Here is a 19,085-nt window from a genome sequence, read left to right on the forward strand (position 1 = left end):
CCTCGGGGAAGAAGGATGATGAACCCAGGTGATGTCCATGGATGGATGTTAGACACACCTCTAATGAAATTCACCTAGACACCATTATTGTCTTCGCTCTTCCAGAGGCTCAGAGAGGAGAGGTGGGGCCAAGAAAAGAAAGAGAAGTCTAGCCAAATAGCACAGGGATGAAGTCTGTGTCCACCTTTACTAACTCTCCCTCTTTGTCCTTGGCCCCGCCCAGTACCACTTGACCATCCTGCCCTAAGCAGCCTTTCTACAGTGTCGAGTTACCCACCAGAACTGAGGCAGCCCTGTTCATGTGTGGGAAGTAGGCAGAATCAGACATCTGCCTACACTCCACTTCTGCTTTCTCCAGGAAGTGAGCAGAAACCCAGCTCAAATGATTCATAGTGAAACACCCTTAAGGACTGAAGCTTCTGGGCTGGGTCCTCTTCCCCTAAGCCTGAGGGGCTGTGTCTGGGTATGGGGGCACTCGCGCCATCTGATGTCTGCATGCCCTGAAGGACACACTCCAGGTAGGTCACCTTGCTCTTGGTCATGTCCGACCAGCCTAGAGGTGGGCAGGGGGAGGGTCCTATCTTCCAGGGCAGGCTGACCAGCTGCCTCCTGGAGAGCTAAGCATGGGAACCCATGTGACCACTAGTGCCTGATCTAGGTTTGTGGATGTGGGAAAGCTGAGCAGCAGGAAGTGGGCACAGGGCAGGCAGCACAAGCGCCCAGGGCCACTCCGATGTCTGGATCTGCTGGGGTATCTTGCTCTTGGGGTGTCTGTCCCTGTTAGGGTTTGTCGAGACTGGCCAGGACCGTTCCTCCTTCCTCTACTTCAGGTCAAGCCCTTTCTCATGTTAAGCTGAAGAAGGTGACCTGCCACACCCAGGAGAGGCTGGACACTGGCCTGTCTGTGCCCACAGTCCAGGGATGAAGAGGGCTGGCTGTGGCACTCCCTTGCCCAGCTCTTTGTGGGCCTCTGAAGGGTGCTGAGCAGGAGGGGCCACTTTAGATTGGTCACCAAGAGAGCTGGCTCTGTGGTCACCACTGAAAGTCTGGCCAGTAGGTGCCCTTTGGGGCTGTCCTTTCCTCATCTGAATTACCACATCAAAGCTTAGAAATGCCAATATTTTCTGAATCTGCAGGACCACCTAGTTTGAGAATTAGCTCTTTTCTGGCCTGCCGAAAATTGCACCTCATAGAACACTGACCCAATCTCTTTGAGGGAGAGCTAATCTGGTAACTAAGGCTTTTACGTCGTAACTTTTCTGTGGAAGTTTTCAATTTTAAGATGATTTTCTGCATAGTCATCCATTTAATTGTTCAGCAAACATTTATTGAGAGCCACTTCCTACCAGGCGCTGTTAAAGGCGGCTGGGTCAGTGGACAGGGGTGGGTTGTTCTTGATGCCTTTGGCTCTAGTGGCTCAGAGACAGAGGGTAGAGAGTGGGGATCAAGAGACCCAGGAAGGCACATGTCTTCTGAGTGGAGACCTGAGGGAAGGGAGGGCCTGAGCCATGTGTGTTTTTGAGAAGCGTTCCTGGCAGGAGGAACTGAGAAGGTCAAAGTGCAGAGGAGGTCAGAGTGGCAGAAGCCAGGTGGTGAGGAGTGTGCCAGCTGACCTGGCCAGAGAGCGACAGAGTAGGGTCAGGTTAAGGAGAGCTCTCCTGTCCAGTGTGAGGACCTGGGCTATAGTCTCCACACTTGGGAAGCTTTGAAATGTTGAATAGATAGGAAAAAAAAATTAGAAAAAATGTACAGATATAAGGAATGAAAATACCCCTGTGTATGCCCCCCCCCTTTTTTTGTTTTAAAGATCATCGCGAGTTCCCGTCGTGGCTCAGTGGTTAATGGATCTGACTAGTATCCATGAGGATGCGGGTTCGATCCCTGGCCTCACTCAGTGGGTTAAGGATCCGGCGTTGCCACGAGCTGTATACAGTGTCGATCACAGGCGCGGCTCGGATGCTGTATTGCTGTGGCTGTGGTGTAGGCCAGCAGCTATAGCTCCAATTTGATGCCTAGCCTGGGAACCTCCAGATGCCAAGGGTGTGGCCCTAAAAAGACAATAAATTAAAAAAATAAAATAAAATATAAAATAAAATAAAGATCATCAGCATCACTGAAGGCCTCTGTATGCTCATCTTTCTCTCTCTTCAGATAAAACTGTGGTTTTCATTGAATTTGGAGCTTATTTTTCCTTTTTTTTTCTTTTCTTTTTTTTTTTTTTTTTTTGTCTTTTGTCTTTTTGAGGGCCGCACCTGTGGCATAAGGATGTTCCCAGGCTAGGGGTCTAATCCAGGCTGTAGCTGCCAGCCTGCGCCAGAGCCACAGCAACACGGGATCTGAGTTGCGTCTGCGACCTAAACCACAGCTCATGGCAACATTGGACCCTTAACCCACTGAGTGAGGCCAGAGATCAAACCTGCAACCTCATGGTTCCTAGTCAGATTTGTTTCCACTGTGCCATGATGGGAACTCCTCCTTTGCTTTTCTTTATAGTTCAACTATGTATATTTCAGTTGCTGAAGACATGTTATTTGGTTTTAAACTTTGTAAATCAGAATTGAATGTACTTTAAGACTTGCTTAATTTGCTCAAAATTATGTTTCTGAAATTTCTTCACATTGTTGCATGCCCCTCTAATTCATTTGTGTTTATTGCTGTATAGAATTCTGTTAAATGTGAATATACCTCAGGATAATCCCCCAACATACTGCTAATGGGCATTTGGGATATTTCTAGGATTGTTTGTTTTTTTCTTTTAGAAGCTGTCAGGGGCTGTTAGCCCTTGTAAATGCTGCTGGAACTCTCCTTGTACATATATCCTAGGGCGTGTGTGCAACAGCTCCCTAGTTTACATGCCCTAGAAGGAGAAAGGGTGGGCTGTAAGGTATACAAATCTTTAGCCTTACTGAATGGTATCAAAACTTTTTCCAAACCAGAAAACTTTACCACCTGTCAGCAATATATAAAAGTTTCCATTGATCTGAGTCTTCGCCAACATTTATCTTGTTGGATTTTTAATTTTTACCAATTCAGTGCAAATGTAAAGCCATCTATATTTTGAATTTGCATTTCTTGAATTACTAAGGTTGGGCATCTTATTATATGCTTATTGTACATTCTAAATTCTCTTTCTTCTTCCATTTTTTTCTCTATGGGGTCACCGTTTGGGAGGCCTGTGCCGAGGAGGCAATCAGGAACTGTGTTCAAAAGGTGGCAGGATTGGGATCCGTGGAGCCTAGGGAAGAAGATTCCAGGCAGAGGAGACACCTGAGTAAAGGCAAAGGGTCAGCATATGAGTGAACAGACCCCATTGGGGAGGCAGTGGGAAATCAGGCAAGGAATGGGGTTGGACCAAAAGTATGTGAAGGGTCCAAAGCTTGAGAATATTCTTAGAGAACATGGGGAGCCACTGAAGGCGTCTGAGCAGGGCAGTGACCATGTGGCTGTGCACCCAAGTCTGACACTGTGGGTGGGGACACTGGAGGCAGGGAGGACTCGGGGAGAGTGGAGGGAGGGAGGCCTGCCATGGCAAGGCTGGGGGCCAGAGGAGGAAGCAGTGGGCCCACCCCAGGCTTTCAGGAGAAGCCCCACAGAGGGCAGGCACCCAGAGAACCTAGCTTTCCGAGCTTCCTTGGCTCCTTTCAACTCTCCTTGGTGTATTCTCCCATTTCCTTGGAGAATTAGGTCTGGGTAAGAAAATATTCCTGACCATAAGGAAGTTCACCAGCCTGCAGGAGACTCATTCTCACATATCTAGGTCTCAGTGGTGAAATTTGAAGGCTCCAAACATGAGACTAATTTGCAAAGCAGATCATCATTGGTGGACAGACCCTTAAGGAGCATCTATTCTAGATGCCTGGTGCTACAGGTGGGGAACTGAGCCACAGAGGGCAAAGAGGCTCAGTCAGGGGCTGATACCCTTGTCTCCCAGCTTCCAGCACTAGGTTTCCTTGCTCTGCACTCTGATGAAGGGCAAAAGTGAAACTGAAAGTGTCTTTTTCTCATTAACATAAAAGCAGAGATTTCTGGCTCCAGATCTGTCTACCGTCATAGAAGACAGGGAGCCCAAGAAAACTGACAAGTGTCTATGGTGTAGGTGGTTTGTGCTCTCACTTTGTTGTGATTTTTTTTTTTTTATGATCCATGAGAGTTAAAAATTAATTCTTTAGTAAATTAATTCTATGAGAATTAAGAGATGGTTAATTCCTTGCAAGCCAGGAGTGCATACTTCCAGGTATGTTTGAAAATTTAACTAGCTATTTTTGTATTTATTTGCTGACCAAATTATACTAGGGATTTAATGGGAGAAAGAGGACAATTGTGAGAGCTAACCAGTCCTGGAACTCTTTCATCTCTCCCAACTTAACTAGTGGCCTGAAACGTATAAAGGATGCTATGAAGTACCCAGAGGTTTTACTCCTTCCCGGAGTTTGGAGGGTGAGGAATGGAGCTGCGGTGGTGGTGGGGGGGGGAGGGCTTCAAGACCCAGCCTCTGCCTGTGCTCTTCACCCTCCTCCCAGCATGAACAGGGGCACTAAACCACCAGTGGTTCAGCCCCACCTCTCTCAGTCCCTTTGCTTGTCCTGCCCTCAAGAGCCGTTCTCTCAGGCCTGCCCACAGTCCTGCTTCTCCCCTCAGGCTTCCTCTCTAAAGCCCTCGCTGCTGTGAAGTCTCTAGTACCCTCTCCCACCCTCACTCCGCCCCACCTCATCCCCTATAACTACTTCTTTCCCTCTGCCCCCTCAGTGCTGGATTCCTGCTCCAAAGCAAGCATTCTGGGCACTGTGTTGTAGCATCCTTCTTCCTGCCTCCCTTCTCTTATAGGCTGTGATGCTGGGGGCTGGGGCTGGGCTGGGCCCTCTGGGAAGGCCCAGCATCTAGCAAAGGGGCTCTGTGTGCCATCCATGATGCTCCCTGATGAGAGCCCCCTAGGGCCTCCCAGGACACCGTATGGGGGGAGGGCCATGGTCATTACCGGCATTCGTGATCCTTTCTCTACACACACCCCCCATACCATCCCTGCCCCCTGTGCTCCAGCCTCTTCGAATCCCACCCTCATCTCTGAACACACATGCAGCCTGGAGTGTTTTTCTGCTCCACTTTGGGGGCACATCCTCACCCCTCAGTGCCCTTCCCAGGTGCAGTCTTTTGGGGGAAGCCCCTTCTAGACCACCACTCCCCACCAGAGGTGGGGCTATAAGCCTCCTCTGTGCTCCACATCCAGGCATCTCCCTGCCCAGCACCCACCCCACTCTGTCTGCCTCTTCACTGGTCCCCTGCCCCCTGCTTGTGAGCTTTCAAGTCCAGGGTGTGGGCCAAGGACGAGTCTGCTCCTTACATGTTTAATAATCAAATGACACACCACAGAGCAAAAGCTGAGCAGAGCCGCAGCGCTGGTGGCTAGCCTGCAAGGTGAGTGATTAACGCTTCATGTGCTGCTGAAGTCTAGGAGTGACTGGCCAGCTGGTGCCCTCCTTGGGCTGGGGCTAAACTCTGGACCTTGTGGCTCCCAGAGAGCAGCTCTTCCCTGGGGGATGGTGACACCACAGGGTCCGGTCCTAGGCCTGCTTGCTGTCCATGTGAGGGTGCCAGATGGCAAGCTAGGTGCTGAATCTCCTAGGGTCAGTGACAACTCTGCAAGTCCAGACAGGGAACCCCTGCAGATTTGCTGGCAGTACGATTTTCCAGCTAGTACCCAAGGTGCCCCCAAGGTCTATTTTTACCTCTGTTGACCACTGTGTCGAGCCAACCTGGAGTGGTGAAAGGGGGTGGGAGGCTTTGGAATCAGAAAATCTGCATTTGACCTTAATTCTAACACTCATTAGCAGTCTGATTTCAGATGTTACCTATTTTCTTTGAATCTCAATTTCTCTGAGTCTTACTTTTCCCACCTGTACAATGGATATAATAACACCTACTTTACAAGTTTTCTAAGACTATAGAGAACACGGAAGGCCCTGTTAGTAGATGCTCACTCAGTTATGGCCATTCTGACATAAGCAGCATTTCCTTACGTTCCAGTGGAAGACAAGCCACGAATTAACTCCCCCATTGGGGAGGTTCCCGATTATGGGGGCTGGCTTGTTACCTGTGCTGTCACTGGCCTGCGTCTTTGTGCTGACAGTGATAGCTCAGTAGCAGCTAGGCTTTGAGGGTCTGTGTCTTTGTGCTGACAGCGATAGCTCAGTAGCAGCTAGGCTTTCAGGGTCTGGCCAGGGGAACTGCTCCCTGGCCATTTTTGGAAATGTGGAAGTAGGTACACATACCGAAATACAAAACTGGGTCCCTTCCTCAAGACTCTGTGAGTTACTCTATTTTGTTGCTGTTGCCAAAACCGCAGAGGTGTGTGCTGGCCAGGAGTGCATGGACTGGAATTAGAAAAAGGAAGTGATGAGGGCCATGGGGGGTGTTGCCCAACCTGCCCTGTTCCTGCCAATCAAGTCCCCATCTTAGTCTTCAGGGAAATGCCTGCATTTCTGGAAATAACCTGAGCTGCCTCCTTCTCCTCTTGAGTCATCTGAGACAGGATGTAGGACCCTAGGCTCTGCTGTTCTCTGCCTGCAGGAACTCTTAGCCTGTGGCTAATATAGGAGCTGGGCACACTTGCTAATGGAAGGGGACTTAGAGCTGCACCAAGGTGATGGCTGGTCCTTGGCCCTGGAGCTGGGGGTGGAGGCTCTCAGGGAGCCTCTGGCTCTGCCCACCCCTCTGCCCTCCAGCCACTGTCTGCCAGGCTGCCCTTTTCCTGCCTGCCCCTCCTGTGACATCCCTTTGAACGTGCTCTTGATTTTGTCCTCACTCCTGGGGACAGTATTCCTGCTCCTGGTTATTATTCTACCTTTGCAGTGGCCAAGTCCTCATCTTGGGTCCCGCCTCCACAAACACCTGGGCCTGCACCTCTTGAGACCTTGATTTGGTCCACTCAGTGTCCTGATGTCCATTCAAACCGGCATCTTTTTGTGAGAAAACCCAAGATGGGACAGACTCAGGAGAGAGGTCAGCAGGGGGTTGATGCAGAAGAGAAGCAGGGGCCCTAGAGCATATCCACAGAGGGCCTCGGGGGCTGATGGTCCCTCCAGAGCCTCAGGGGCAGTGGGCTCAGTAGGGGTGGGGTGGGATTAGACACGTGGTGGCTGAAGGTGCACACTCACGTGTTGTGCAATCATCACCACAATCTGGCTCCAGAACACTTCTTACCTCCCCAAACTGAAACCCTATACCCGTTAAACATTAACTCCCATTCTCCCCTCCCTACAGCCCCTGGAAACCATCATTCAATATTATTTGGCTGAATTTGATGACTCTAGGTCGTCATCTAGGGATTCACAGTGTTTGTCTTTCTGTGACTCACTTATTTCACCCAACACAATGTCCTCAAGGTTAATCCATGTGTCAGAATTCCCTTTCTCATAAAGCTGAATAACTTTCCATTGTATGGCTAGACCACATTTTGTTTTTTTTCACTCATCCATCGATGGACATTTGGATCCTTTTCACCTTTTTTATTTTCCCATTTGTAAATAATCATGCTATAAACATGGGTATACAAGTATATGTTGTTTTTTTTTTTTTCTTTCTTCTTTTTAGGGCTGCGCTCACAGCATATAGTTCCCAGGCTTAGGGGTCGAATCAGGGCTACATCTGTCAGCCTACACCAGTCACAGCAACAGGGATTTTAAGCCATGTCTGTGACCTACACCACAGCTCATCAAAACGCCAGATCCCCAACCCACTGAGCGAGGGCAGAGATCGAACCCACATCCTCACGGAAACCAGTTGGATTCATTTCTGCTGTGCCACAACAGGAATTCCTTATGTTGGTTCTTTTGTGGAGGGTGTACTTTTAATTTTATAGACCTGTCTTGTCCATTAGTTCAGCCAATTTGACAAAATGACCGTTTAAAACACAGGTTTGAACTGTATTGGTCTGCTTCTATATGGATTTTTTTTTAAATTGTAAATATGATAGCACTGTAACATCATGGTTGGTTGAACCCACAGATGCTGAGCATGGATTTGGAGAGTTAACTGTAAGTTACAAGGGAATTTTCCCTGTGTTATTCAAGGGTCAACCGTACAGTATTTTTTAATTGGATAGGAAAATAATGGGAACTTGGGGGGCAGCTCCGCCCCTTAACCAACAGGGACACTGAGGCCTGGGAGGGGCCCCGAGCAAGCCCCTACCTGAGTGTAGCTTATGATCTTAGGGGTTTGATCCTGTCCCCAGTTGGAGACATTCTGAGGAAGGAGGGGATGAGGTTAAGGAGGAAAGTGTGGGCTTAGGAGTCAGACACATAGAACTTGCAATGTGGCCTCTGGGGAAATGACTGACATCCTCTGAGCCTCGCTTTCGGCACCTGTAAAAAACTGCCACTGTTTGTTTGCTTCCCCATGGGGTATTGTGAGAAGATAAAGGGAGATGATACAGAGATGAGGATGCAGAGCCACGATAAAGTAAGCTTTCAGCGGGTGGAACTGTCACTATAACTGAACAGGTAGGTGTAGCCCTGTCGTACTGGACAGACACAGGTGAAGGGACTAAACCCTTAGCCTCCAGCTTCTCTATTAGTACTCTTTCCATCTCAGAGCATTTTTATTTTTTCATTTTGGGTTCTTTTATGTGTGATTTGCCTATAGAATATCTTACCCTTTTGTGTGTGCCTTTTGGACACACATACATAGCTGTGTCACCAACACTATGGTTGAGACATAGAGCATTTCTATTACCTAATGTTCCCTTCTGCTTCTTGGAGCCACCCTCCTACCAGAAACCCCTGGCAACCATGGATCTATTTATAGTCCCTATAATTTTGTCCTTTTTCAGAATGTCATATAAATGGGATAAGGCAATGTGTAGCCCTTTAAGACTGGTTCCTGTCACTCATCCATCCGGGTTGCTGTGGGTCAGAGAAGCATCCTGGTGTACAGAGATGCCTACTTATCCATTCATCCACCCCTTGACAAAAATTTGGGTTGTTTCCAGGTTTTGCCAGCCATGAATTGACCTACTATAAACATTTATGTTTAGGTTTTTAAATGAACATCAAGTTTTCATATCTCTAGGGTAAATACCCAGGAGGTAATGGTTGGGTTTATGCTTAACTTCTTCAGAAATTGCCAGACTGTCCTCCAAAGGGACTGCACCATTTGCATTCACACCAACAAGAGTGAGCGTTCTGGTTGCTGAGCTGCCTTGCCAGCACTTGTTTGTTTTTAAAGGCATTCTAATGGGTGTGCCCTGGTATCTTGGTGTGGTTTTAATCTGTATTTCCCTGCTGATAATGTTCTTATCCGCCTCAGTGCTTCTTTTTTTTTTATGGTTTAATTTTTAAATTTTTTTGATTTTTTATTCATCACCTTTTTTCTTAAATTTTATTTTCCCACTGTACAGCAAGGGGATCAAGTTATCCTTACATGTATACATTTTTTTCCCCACCCTTTGTTCTGTTGCAGCATGAGTATCTAGACATAGTTCACAATGCTACTCAGCAGGATCTCCTTGTAAATCTATTCTAGGTTGTGTCTGATAACCCCAAGCTCCCGATCCCCCCCACTCCCTCCCTCTCCCATCAGGCAGCCACAGTCCATTTTCCAAGTCCACGATTTTCTTTTCCGAGGAGATGTTCATTTGTGCTGGATATTAGATTCCAGTTATAAGTGATATCATATGGTATTTGTCTTTGTCTTTCTGGCTCATTTCACTCAGTATGAGAGTCTCTAGGTCCATCCATGTTGCTGCAAATGGCATTATGTCATTCTTTTTTATGGCTGAGTAGTATTCCATTGTGTATGTATACCACTTCTTCCTAATTCAATCATCTGTCGATGGACATTTGGGTTGTTTCCATGTCCTGGCTATTGTGAATAGTGCTGCAATGCACATGTGGGTGCATGTGTCTCTTTTAAGTAGAGTTTTGTCCAGATAGATGCCCAAGAGTGGAATTGTGGGGTCATATGGAAGTTCTATGTATAGGTTTCTAAGGTACCTCCAAACTGTTCTCCATAGCGGCTGTACCAGCTTACATTCCCACCAACAGTGCAGGAGGGTTCCCTTTTCTCCACAACTTGTTATTTGTGGACTTATTAATGAGGGCCATTCTGACTGGTGTGAGGTGGTATCTCATGGTAGTTTTGATTTGCATTTCTCTCATAATCAGCGATGTTGAGCATTTTTTCATGTGTTTGTTGGCCATCTGTATATCTTCCTTGGAGAACAGTCTATTCAGGTCTTTTGCCCATTTTGGTCGATTGGCTTTTTTGCTGTTGAGTTGTGTAAGTTGCTTATACATTCTAGAGATTAAGCCCTTGTCCGTTGCATCATTTGAAACTATTTTCTCCCATTCTGAAAGTTGTCTTTTTGTTTTCTTTTTGGTTTCCTCTGCTGTGCAAAAGTTTTTCAGTTTGATTAGGTCCCATGGGTTTATTTTTGCTCTTATTTCTATTGCTTTGGGAGACTGACCTGAGAAAATATTCATGAGGTTGATGTCAGAGAGTGTTTTGCCTATGTTTTCTAGGAGTTTGGTGTCTTGTCTTATATTTGTCTTTCAGCCATTTTGAGTTTATTTTTGTGCATGGTGTGAGGGTGTGTTCTAATTTCATTGCTTTGCATGCAGCTGTCCAGGTTTCCCAGCAATGCTTGCTGAATAGACTTTCTTTTTCCCATTTTATGTTCTTGCCTCCCTTGTCAAAGATTAATTGACCATATGTGTCTGGGTTTATTTCCGGGTTCTCTATTCTGTTCCATTGGTCTGTCTGTCTGTTTTGATACCAGTATCACACTGTTTTGATGACTGTGGCTTTGTAATATTGCTTGAACCAAGCCCCCTGCTTGGTTTTTGTTTCTCAGGATTGCTTTGGCGATTCTGGGTCTTTTGTGGTTCCATATAAATGTTTGGATTGTTTGTTCTAGTTCTGTGGAAAATGTCCTGGGTAATTTGATAGGGATTGCATTGACTGTGTAGATTGCTTTGGGTAGTATGGCCATTTTTACAATATTGATTTTTCCAATCCAGGAACATGGAATATCTTTCCATTTCTTTACATCTTCTTTGATTTCTTTGATTAAAATTTTATAGTTCTCGGCATATAAGTCTTTTACCTCTTTGGTCAGGTGTATTCTGAGGTATTGGATTTTTTGAGATGCAATTTTAAAAGGTATCATATTTTTGTATTCCTTTTCTAATAGTTCATTGCTGGTATACAGAAATGCAACTGACTTCTGAATGTTAATCTTATATCCTGCTACTTTGCTGAATTTATTAATCGGTTCAAGTAGTTTTGGGGTTGAGTCCTTAGGGTTTTCTATGTATAGTATCATGTCGTCTGCATACAGTGACAGTTTTATCTCTTCTCTTCCTATATGGATGCCTTTTATTTCTTTTGTTTGCCTAATTGCTGTGGCTAGGACTTCCAAAACTATGTTGAAGAGCAGTGGTGAGAGTGGGCATCCCTGTCTTGTTCCAGATTTGAGTGAGAAGGCTTTCAGTTTTTCTCCATTGAGTATTATATTTGCTGTGGGTTTGTCATCAATGGCTTTGATTATGTTCAAGAATGTTCCCTCTATACCCACTTTGGCGTGAGTTTTCATCATGAATGGATGTTGGACTTTGTCAAATGCTTTTTCTGCGTCTATTGAGATGATCATAAGGTTTTTGACTTTTCTTTTTTTAATGTGGTGTATGACGTTGATTGATTTGCGTATGTTGAACCATCCTTGTGAACCTGGGATGAACCCTACCTGGTCATTGGGGAGTGCTTCTGATTAACTACAGCAGGGTGTGCAGTGAACCCAGCCTCCGTATTATTACAACTTCTGTCCATTCCTTACTCCCCCGGGTCCCCTTTCATCTGCTTTTAACTTGTAAGGTCTCTTGTTAACATGAAATGGGGAAGAAGGAAGCAAGGCTAAACCCCACCCTGCACATGTTTTTGGAATAAGACTGACTTTGTCATTTTTTAGAGAGCTCCAGGTTGAGGCCAGGCTCTTGCTGACACAGGAGCAAGGGCTCTGGATCTGCTGATATACGATGAGGAAGTGATTTTTGAATAGAGAGGAAAACAGGTTATTTACAGCCCCATATAGGAAATAGCTTTGCTGTTCTGCACCATCTGGTTTAGAGGCTCCCCTGGCTCCAGGATCTGGGGGCCATTGCCTGTGATGTACATGGCAAACAGGTATGCCTCTGCACCTGGTGTGTACAGTCTAGAAAGGGTAATAGTCATATACGCTGACAAGAAAGTTGAGGGGAGGGGGACTTTAATCTTGAATTTTATCATATCAACTTTTTTTCCTTATAATTGATTTACAATGGGTCACTTTGCTGTAGAGAAGAAATCGGCACAACACTATAAATCAACTATAAGAAAAAAATGTATATACGTGTGTGTGTGTTCTTTTTTTCTCACATTATCTTCCATCATGGTCTATCCCAAGTGATTGGATATAGTTCCCTGTGCTGTACAGTAGGACCTCATTGCTTATCCATCCATTCCACTCCTTCCTCATCCATCCCACTCCCTCCCCCCATCCTCTGGGCAAGCACAGGTCTGTTCTCCAGGTCTCTGAGTTATTATAGGTCACCAGGTCTGAGCTTCCTTGCAGAAAGCACCGAGTCCCCGGTTTCCTCTTCCTTGCCCTACTGGAGGGTGGCTCCATACGCTTTCTTGCTCTGTGTCCTCCAGAATAGCTCCCTGGCATCTTAGCTCCAAGGGCTGCTAAACCACATCTCCTATCCTAAGATTTTACCCTTTGGCAAATCACCTCCCAAGAAATAAGGGGTGAAGCAGTCAATCAAGTGTGGATTTAGCAGCCTGAACAAACATGAGTAACCCAGCTGATTCTTTAGACTCCAGATATCACTCTTTAGGGCAGTAGCTGTAAGAAGGAGGCCCTGGGTGCTCTGCTTCTGAGACTTTACAAAGCAGAGCTCCAATGAGGCTAGAGGCTAGAGGCTAGAGGGATCTATGCAGGGGGTGCTGGGAATGAGGATGGGCAGAGATGCCCAACCCCAGGGGCCTACATGTCTCTGAGGTCCTAGGGAATCCCCACCTCGGGTCACTGCACATTTGTCATCTGACTCCCTGAAAGCAATGCGCCTCTCACCATGGACAACCTGCAGGCTCTCCGCCCACTCAGGCATCTCTCCAGCCCTTCTGTGCTGACTCACTGCCCTGCAGCTCTTCCATGGTCAGTACATAAAGGCCAAAGGGTGGCCATTTCAATGAGGAGAAACCCAGACTCAGAGAGGAGAAGTAACTCAGTTAAGGCACCACAGCAGCCAAGCTGGGACTGTACCCAGCCCTGGACTCCCATCCTGGCAGTGAGGGGTATCTTCTTGCTGTTTTCCACACAGCTCTGAGAAGCTATCCTCCACTTCCTTCCTTTTATGGATAAAACTGAAGCGGGCCTTCAGAAGGACAGGAGGGGGGACAGCCACAGCTTGCCATCTGAGTCAGATGACTTCTCCATGGGATTCACGGATCCCCATTTGTTAGAAATTCTTGTTTTTTCAGAAATCTTTGTCTTTTCAAGGGAACATGATTCAGGTGTTTCACTTCGGTAAACATGGCTTCTTAAGGTCAGAGGAAAAGAGAGGGGCTCTGATATTTCCCCAGGGGGGTCCAGCTGTGTTCCCCAGGAAAACATTTTTATATCTTGACCTGACTGATGCTAACCGTGTCTTCGCACCTGCTTGTCCTGGAAACATGGTGTGTTAGCTGCTATCATGAATGAATGAATTAAACAAATTGGATAATAGCTCCTGCAGGTATGGCCCCCAGATGACTTTTATGTGATAGAGACAATGCTTAGCTTGGCTCTGGCCACCATCCTGTGTGTTGGGATGTCCATGCTGGACTTGAGATGGCTCTGTTTATGATGGGGATGGTGGTCTAATTGAGATATAACGATTTTCATATTTTGTGGGGAATCGAAGAAGAAAAAGAACTTGCTTAGGAGAGATGTCTGGGATATATATATAGTGAGAGAGAGAGAGAGAGAGAGAGAGAGAGAGAGATAGAGAGAGAGAGAGAGAGATTTGTGTGCCATCAGCATACCATGCCATTCATTCATTTATTCATGTATATGGTGACATTGTATTGAACATCTACTTTGTGCCAACTCCTGATAAAGGTAGAGTGGTCTTCCTTTACAGAGCTAACATTTAGTGGGTATGTGGCTCTCAAGGACAATTAAAGCCAAGGGAGTAGCTCGGATCTCCTACAGGGAACTTGTGAAATGAGAACATATGGCATCTATCTGATACCAGAAAACCACCACAGGGAGCCTGGAAGGGCACTGAGCAGCAGGCAGACAGAAACACAGCCAACAAAATACATAGTGAGATACAACAGAGATGCCATTGCTTTTTTTTTTAATTAAATTTTTCTTCCTGGAGTTCCTGTCATGGCACAGTGGAAACGAATCCGACTAGGAACCATGAGGCTGTGGGTTTGATCTCTGGCCTCGCTCAGTGGGTTAAGGATCTGGTGCTGCTGTGAGCTGTGGTGTAGGTTGCACATGCAGCTTGGATCTGGTGTGCTGTGGCTGTGGTGTAGACTGGCAGTGTAGCTCTGATTGGACTCCTAGCCTGGGAACTTCTACTGCTCTGGATATGGCCCTAAAAACCAGAAATTTTTTTTTTCTTATGTAAGTTAAAGGTGTACAATATAGTGACTCACAATTTTTGAAAGTTACAGTCCATTTATAGTTATTATAAAATATTGGCTATATTCTCCATGTTGTACAATATATCCTTGTAGCTTATTTTATACCCAATAGTTTTTACCTCTTAATCCCCTACCCACATGTTTGTCCTTCCCCCCCCCAATGGTAACCACTAGTTTGTTCTCTATATCTGTGTCTTCTTTTTCTGTTATAATCACTATTTTACTGAATTTTTTAGATTCCACATGTAAATGATATCACACAGGATTTGTCTTTGTATGACTTATTTCACTTAGCACAATGCCTCCAAGTCCATCCATGTTGCTGCAAATGGCAAAATTTCATTCTTTGTTTATGGCTGAGTAGTATATTTCATTGTGTATATATGCACCACATCTTCTTTATCCATTCATGTTCTGATGGACACTTAGGTTGCTTCTATATTTTTGCTATTATAAATGATGCTGCTATGAATATTGGGGTGCATGTATCTTTTCAAATCAGTATTTTCATTTTTTTCAGATATTACCCAGTAGTGGAATTGCTAGGTCATATGGTAGTTCTATTTTTAGTTTTTTGAGAAACCCCCATACTGTTTTCTATAGTGGCTGAACCGATTTATATTCCCACTGATGGTGTATGGGGGTTTACTTTCCTTCACACCTTCACTGACATTTGGTATTTGTGTTCTTTTTGATGATAGCCATTCTGACAAGGGTGAGTTGATATCTTGTGGACTTGATTTGCATCTACATGATGATTAGCGATGCTGAACATCTTCTCATATGCCTGTTAGATGCCATTGCTTTTTACCCAACAAATCATCAAGAATTAAAAAACAGTAACTAAGGAAGCATGAATTCTGGTACACTCTGGGTAGGAAGACTGTACACTGATGTAATGTATTGGGAGAAGCTGTTTGGAAATAGGCGTCAAGAGCCTAAAATTTTTACCTATCTTTAGGTCCAGCTATTTCCTTTTAGTAATGTATTATAATCTGTTATTTAATCATGAATATAATTACAGAACGGCTTAGACATGAGACCTATCATCATAGTACCATCTATAATAGTGAATAATTAGAAACGATTTACTGTCCTAAATATAGTTAAATAAAGAATCAACATGGCTCTACTATTAAAAATGAAGATGTAGATGATCTTTAATGACATGGAAAATAGTCATTTTCTTGTGACACGGAAGAAAGCTATGAACTAATTTCTAAGAAAAATGGATTGAGAGAAGATATGAGTGATTTTTAAAGGCAACAAGGGGAATTCCCATAGTGGCTCAGCAGAAACGACTCTAATATCTACGAGGATGCAGGTTCGAACCCTGGCCTTTCTTAGTAGGTTAAGGATCTGGCATTGCCATGAGCTGTGGCGTAGGTCGCAGATGCAGCTCAGATCCTGCATTGCTGTGGTGTAGGCCAGTGGCTACAGCTCCAATTTGACCCCTAGCCTGGGGACTTCCATATGCTGCAGGAGTGGCCATAAAAAGACAAAAAAAAAAAAAAAAAAAAAAAGGCAACAAGGGGCCAGTTTCTAGAATATAGTCTTTCAAAGCAACAAGAAAAAGAGGCAAAGATACAAGCAGAGGTTATGAATGGTCATTTTTTCAAAAGAGGAAATCCAAAAGGCTAGGAGGAATATGAAGAGATGCTCAAACTCATTAGAAAGTTAGAGAAACACAAGTTAAAGTGACAATGAGGGATCACTTTACTTCAGTCAGATTGGCAAACACTGGAAAGCTGGCTGATGTCAAGCAGGGATGTGAAGGAAATGGTGGAGGAGCACGTGTGGGGACTGTGGTCTGGGGCTAGCTTTCTGGAGGCATCTTAGTTGGTAGTACTTAGTTGAACTGAGAGGTCTGGGAATGTCCAGGACAGGATGTCTCAGGCAATCTATCCATTCACTGTGGAGCAAACACATCAAATAGGCACAGGATGTCTACTGCATAACATGGAGCAGCAGTTAGAGGAAATGATGTTGACACACACAGAGCCATGTGCTTGGTTCTGTAGTCGTAAGGCTGATTGAGAATGTAAGCTGAGAAAAGATCCTGAAAGTCATTTGAGGAATTTAAAATGCATGCGTTCAGAAACCAAGTACTTGTGCTGTGTTTGATAAGGACCTGTGCTATCAAGCAGGTGGGCTGGGCCCAGGGGGGGAGACGGGAATAGGGGATGAAGAGCCAAGGGAAAAATGAATAAACCATCAATGCCAGAGAAGAGCCTGGTCCAGATCAGGGAGAGATGATACTAAGACTGAGGAATGTCAGGCACCCCAGTAGCTGTCCCGGTCAACCCCAAAAAGGAAATAGATAAACTCCACCTAGCTCCAGCCCATCAACTGACAAAGCAAACGTACAGATAAAAAGTTTCCTTCAGAACACTCCTACACTGCTGGTGGGAATGTAAATTGGTACATCCACTATGGAAAACAGTATCGAGGTACCTCAGATAACTAACTATAGAAATACCATATAGTCCAGCAATCCCACTCCTGGGCATATAACCAGAGAAAGCATTCACTGAAAAAGACATGCACCCCTATGTTCACTATTCACAATAGCCAAGACATGGAAACAATTTAAATGTTTAATGACAGATGAATGGGTTAAGAAGATGTGGTACATATACACAATGGAATACTACTCAGCCATAAAAAACCAAAATAATGCCATTTGCAGCAACGTGGATGGAACTAGAGACTCTCATACTAAGTGAGGTAAGTCAGAAAGACACATACCATATGATATCACATATCTGAAATCTAATATACAGCACAAATGAATCTATCTACAGAAAGAAAGAAACTCATGGAGGACATACTTGAGGTTAAAAAGAAGGAGGGGAGGGAGTGGGAGGGACTGTGAGTTTGGGATTAGTAGATGCAAACTATTGCATTTGGAGTGGATAAGCAATAAGATCCTGCTGTATAGCACAGGGAACTATATCTGATCACTTGTGATGGAACATGATGGAGGATAATGTGAAAAAAATAATATATGTATAACTGGGTCACTTTGTCATATAGCAGAAATTGACAGAACATTGTAAATCAACAATAATAAATTTTGTTTTGTCTTTTTAGGGCCACACCTGTGGCATATGGATGTTCCCAGGCTAGGGGTCAAATCGGAGCTGTAGCTGCCGGCCTACGCAAAGTGACACGGGATCTGAGCTGCATCTGGAACCTACACCGCAGCTCATGGCAATGGCAGATCCTTAACCCACTGAGTGAGGCCGGGGATTGAACTGAGTCTTCATGGATACTAGTTGAATTCGTTAACCACTGAACCATGACGAGAACTTCAGGGTTTTTTTTTTTTAATTTTTAAAAAAAGTTTCCTTCAATAATAATGTTCTTATTAAACAGGATAAAAGCCTGAATATCAATGGTAATTTTTTTGGGTAGGGGCCAGCTTGATATTCTCCCTGTTACTTTTTTTCTTCCCAATTTTTGACAGTGAACGTCCATGGCTTTTGTAGAAGAAAATAATTTCTGCAAGTGAAGTTTGAGAATAATAAGTGTGTGTGAAAGAGGAAGAGCCAGGGACTCAGGGAGTTTTGTACCTAAAGGGTGAGAATGTTCCAAAGAGGGATGGCTTGTCTGGCCATGTGACCCTTAGTTAACTCCCATTCTAGCCTGCAAGGGATGTGTGTTTGAGCTAAAAATAAAGCATGACATATCCCTTCAGCTGCTGAGCCCAGAGCAAAACACTGGCAGATCCACCTCTGTGTCCATCTATCTGGTTTCCATCCCTTGATTAGTGTCTATTGGGTCACTGGCCAGATCCCAAGATAGACCCCCTAGGTGGTGACCCCGTGACTGGGGAAGTCTTCTTGTAGGGAACCCAAACATTGGTTCCTGCTTGGAGTTTCCTGCACTCCTGACAAAAAGCAGACCTTTGTTGTGCTATCAATCAGTCATGACTCAGCTATGAAGTATGATAACTGAAAAGTCAGGGACACAAATAAAGGTACCTTCTGGAGGCTACCTACCTGGAAAACCAGGCTTTGGCCAGTCTCTTTTGTATGTTCCTGACCTCGCCCCTACTGACCCAGGTCCCAGCTTGCATGCACTGCTCCTTTGTGTGTGAATAGAGAAGTTAACTTAGGGGTTCAAAGGGTCACTTTGAGGATAAAGTCCTCTAAAAATATTGAGTGTGATAATGCTGAGAATGAAGAACTCACATCCTTTTAGACTCATGTGGTACAAGGAAGTTACAATCGAAGATAGAGAATTACATGCCTGAATATGCTGGTAAGATATTTACACGTCTCCTCTATTTGTTCAGCCTTTTTAAAGGGGAATAGCATCAAGAAATAAAACAAACAAACAAACCAAACAGGCTTTGGTGTTAAAAGTTTGCATTTCAACTGGACATCATATTGCCCTCTTATATAGAGAAAATA

The 19,085-nt window shown here is 44.9% G+C and overlaps 1 protein-coding gene across 1 annotated transcript in view; it reads left to right on the forward strand.

Moving 5' to 3' along the window:
• The window catches only part of WDFY4 (WDFY family member 4), a 279,361-nt gene continuing 260,531 nt past the window's right edge, over positions 256-19,085 (forward strand). The window contains 1 exon segment of the mRNA XM_021073024.1: positions 256-518. The gene's annotated coding sequence lies outside the window, so the exon portion shown is untranslated.

Source organism: Sus scrofa, chromosome 14 (assembly GCF_000003025.6).
Source record: "Sus scrofa isolate TJ Tabasco breed Duroc chromosome 14, Sscrofa11.1, whole genome shotgun sequence".
NCBI lineage: Eukaryota > Metazoa > Chordata > Mammalia > Artiodactyla > Suidae > Sus > Sus scrofa.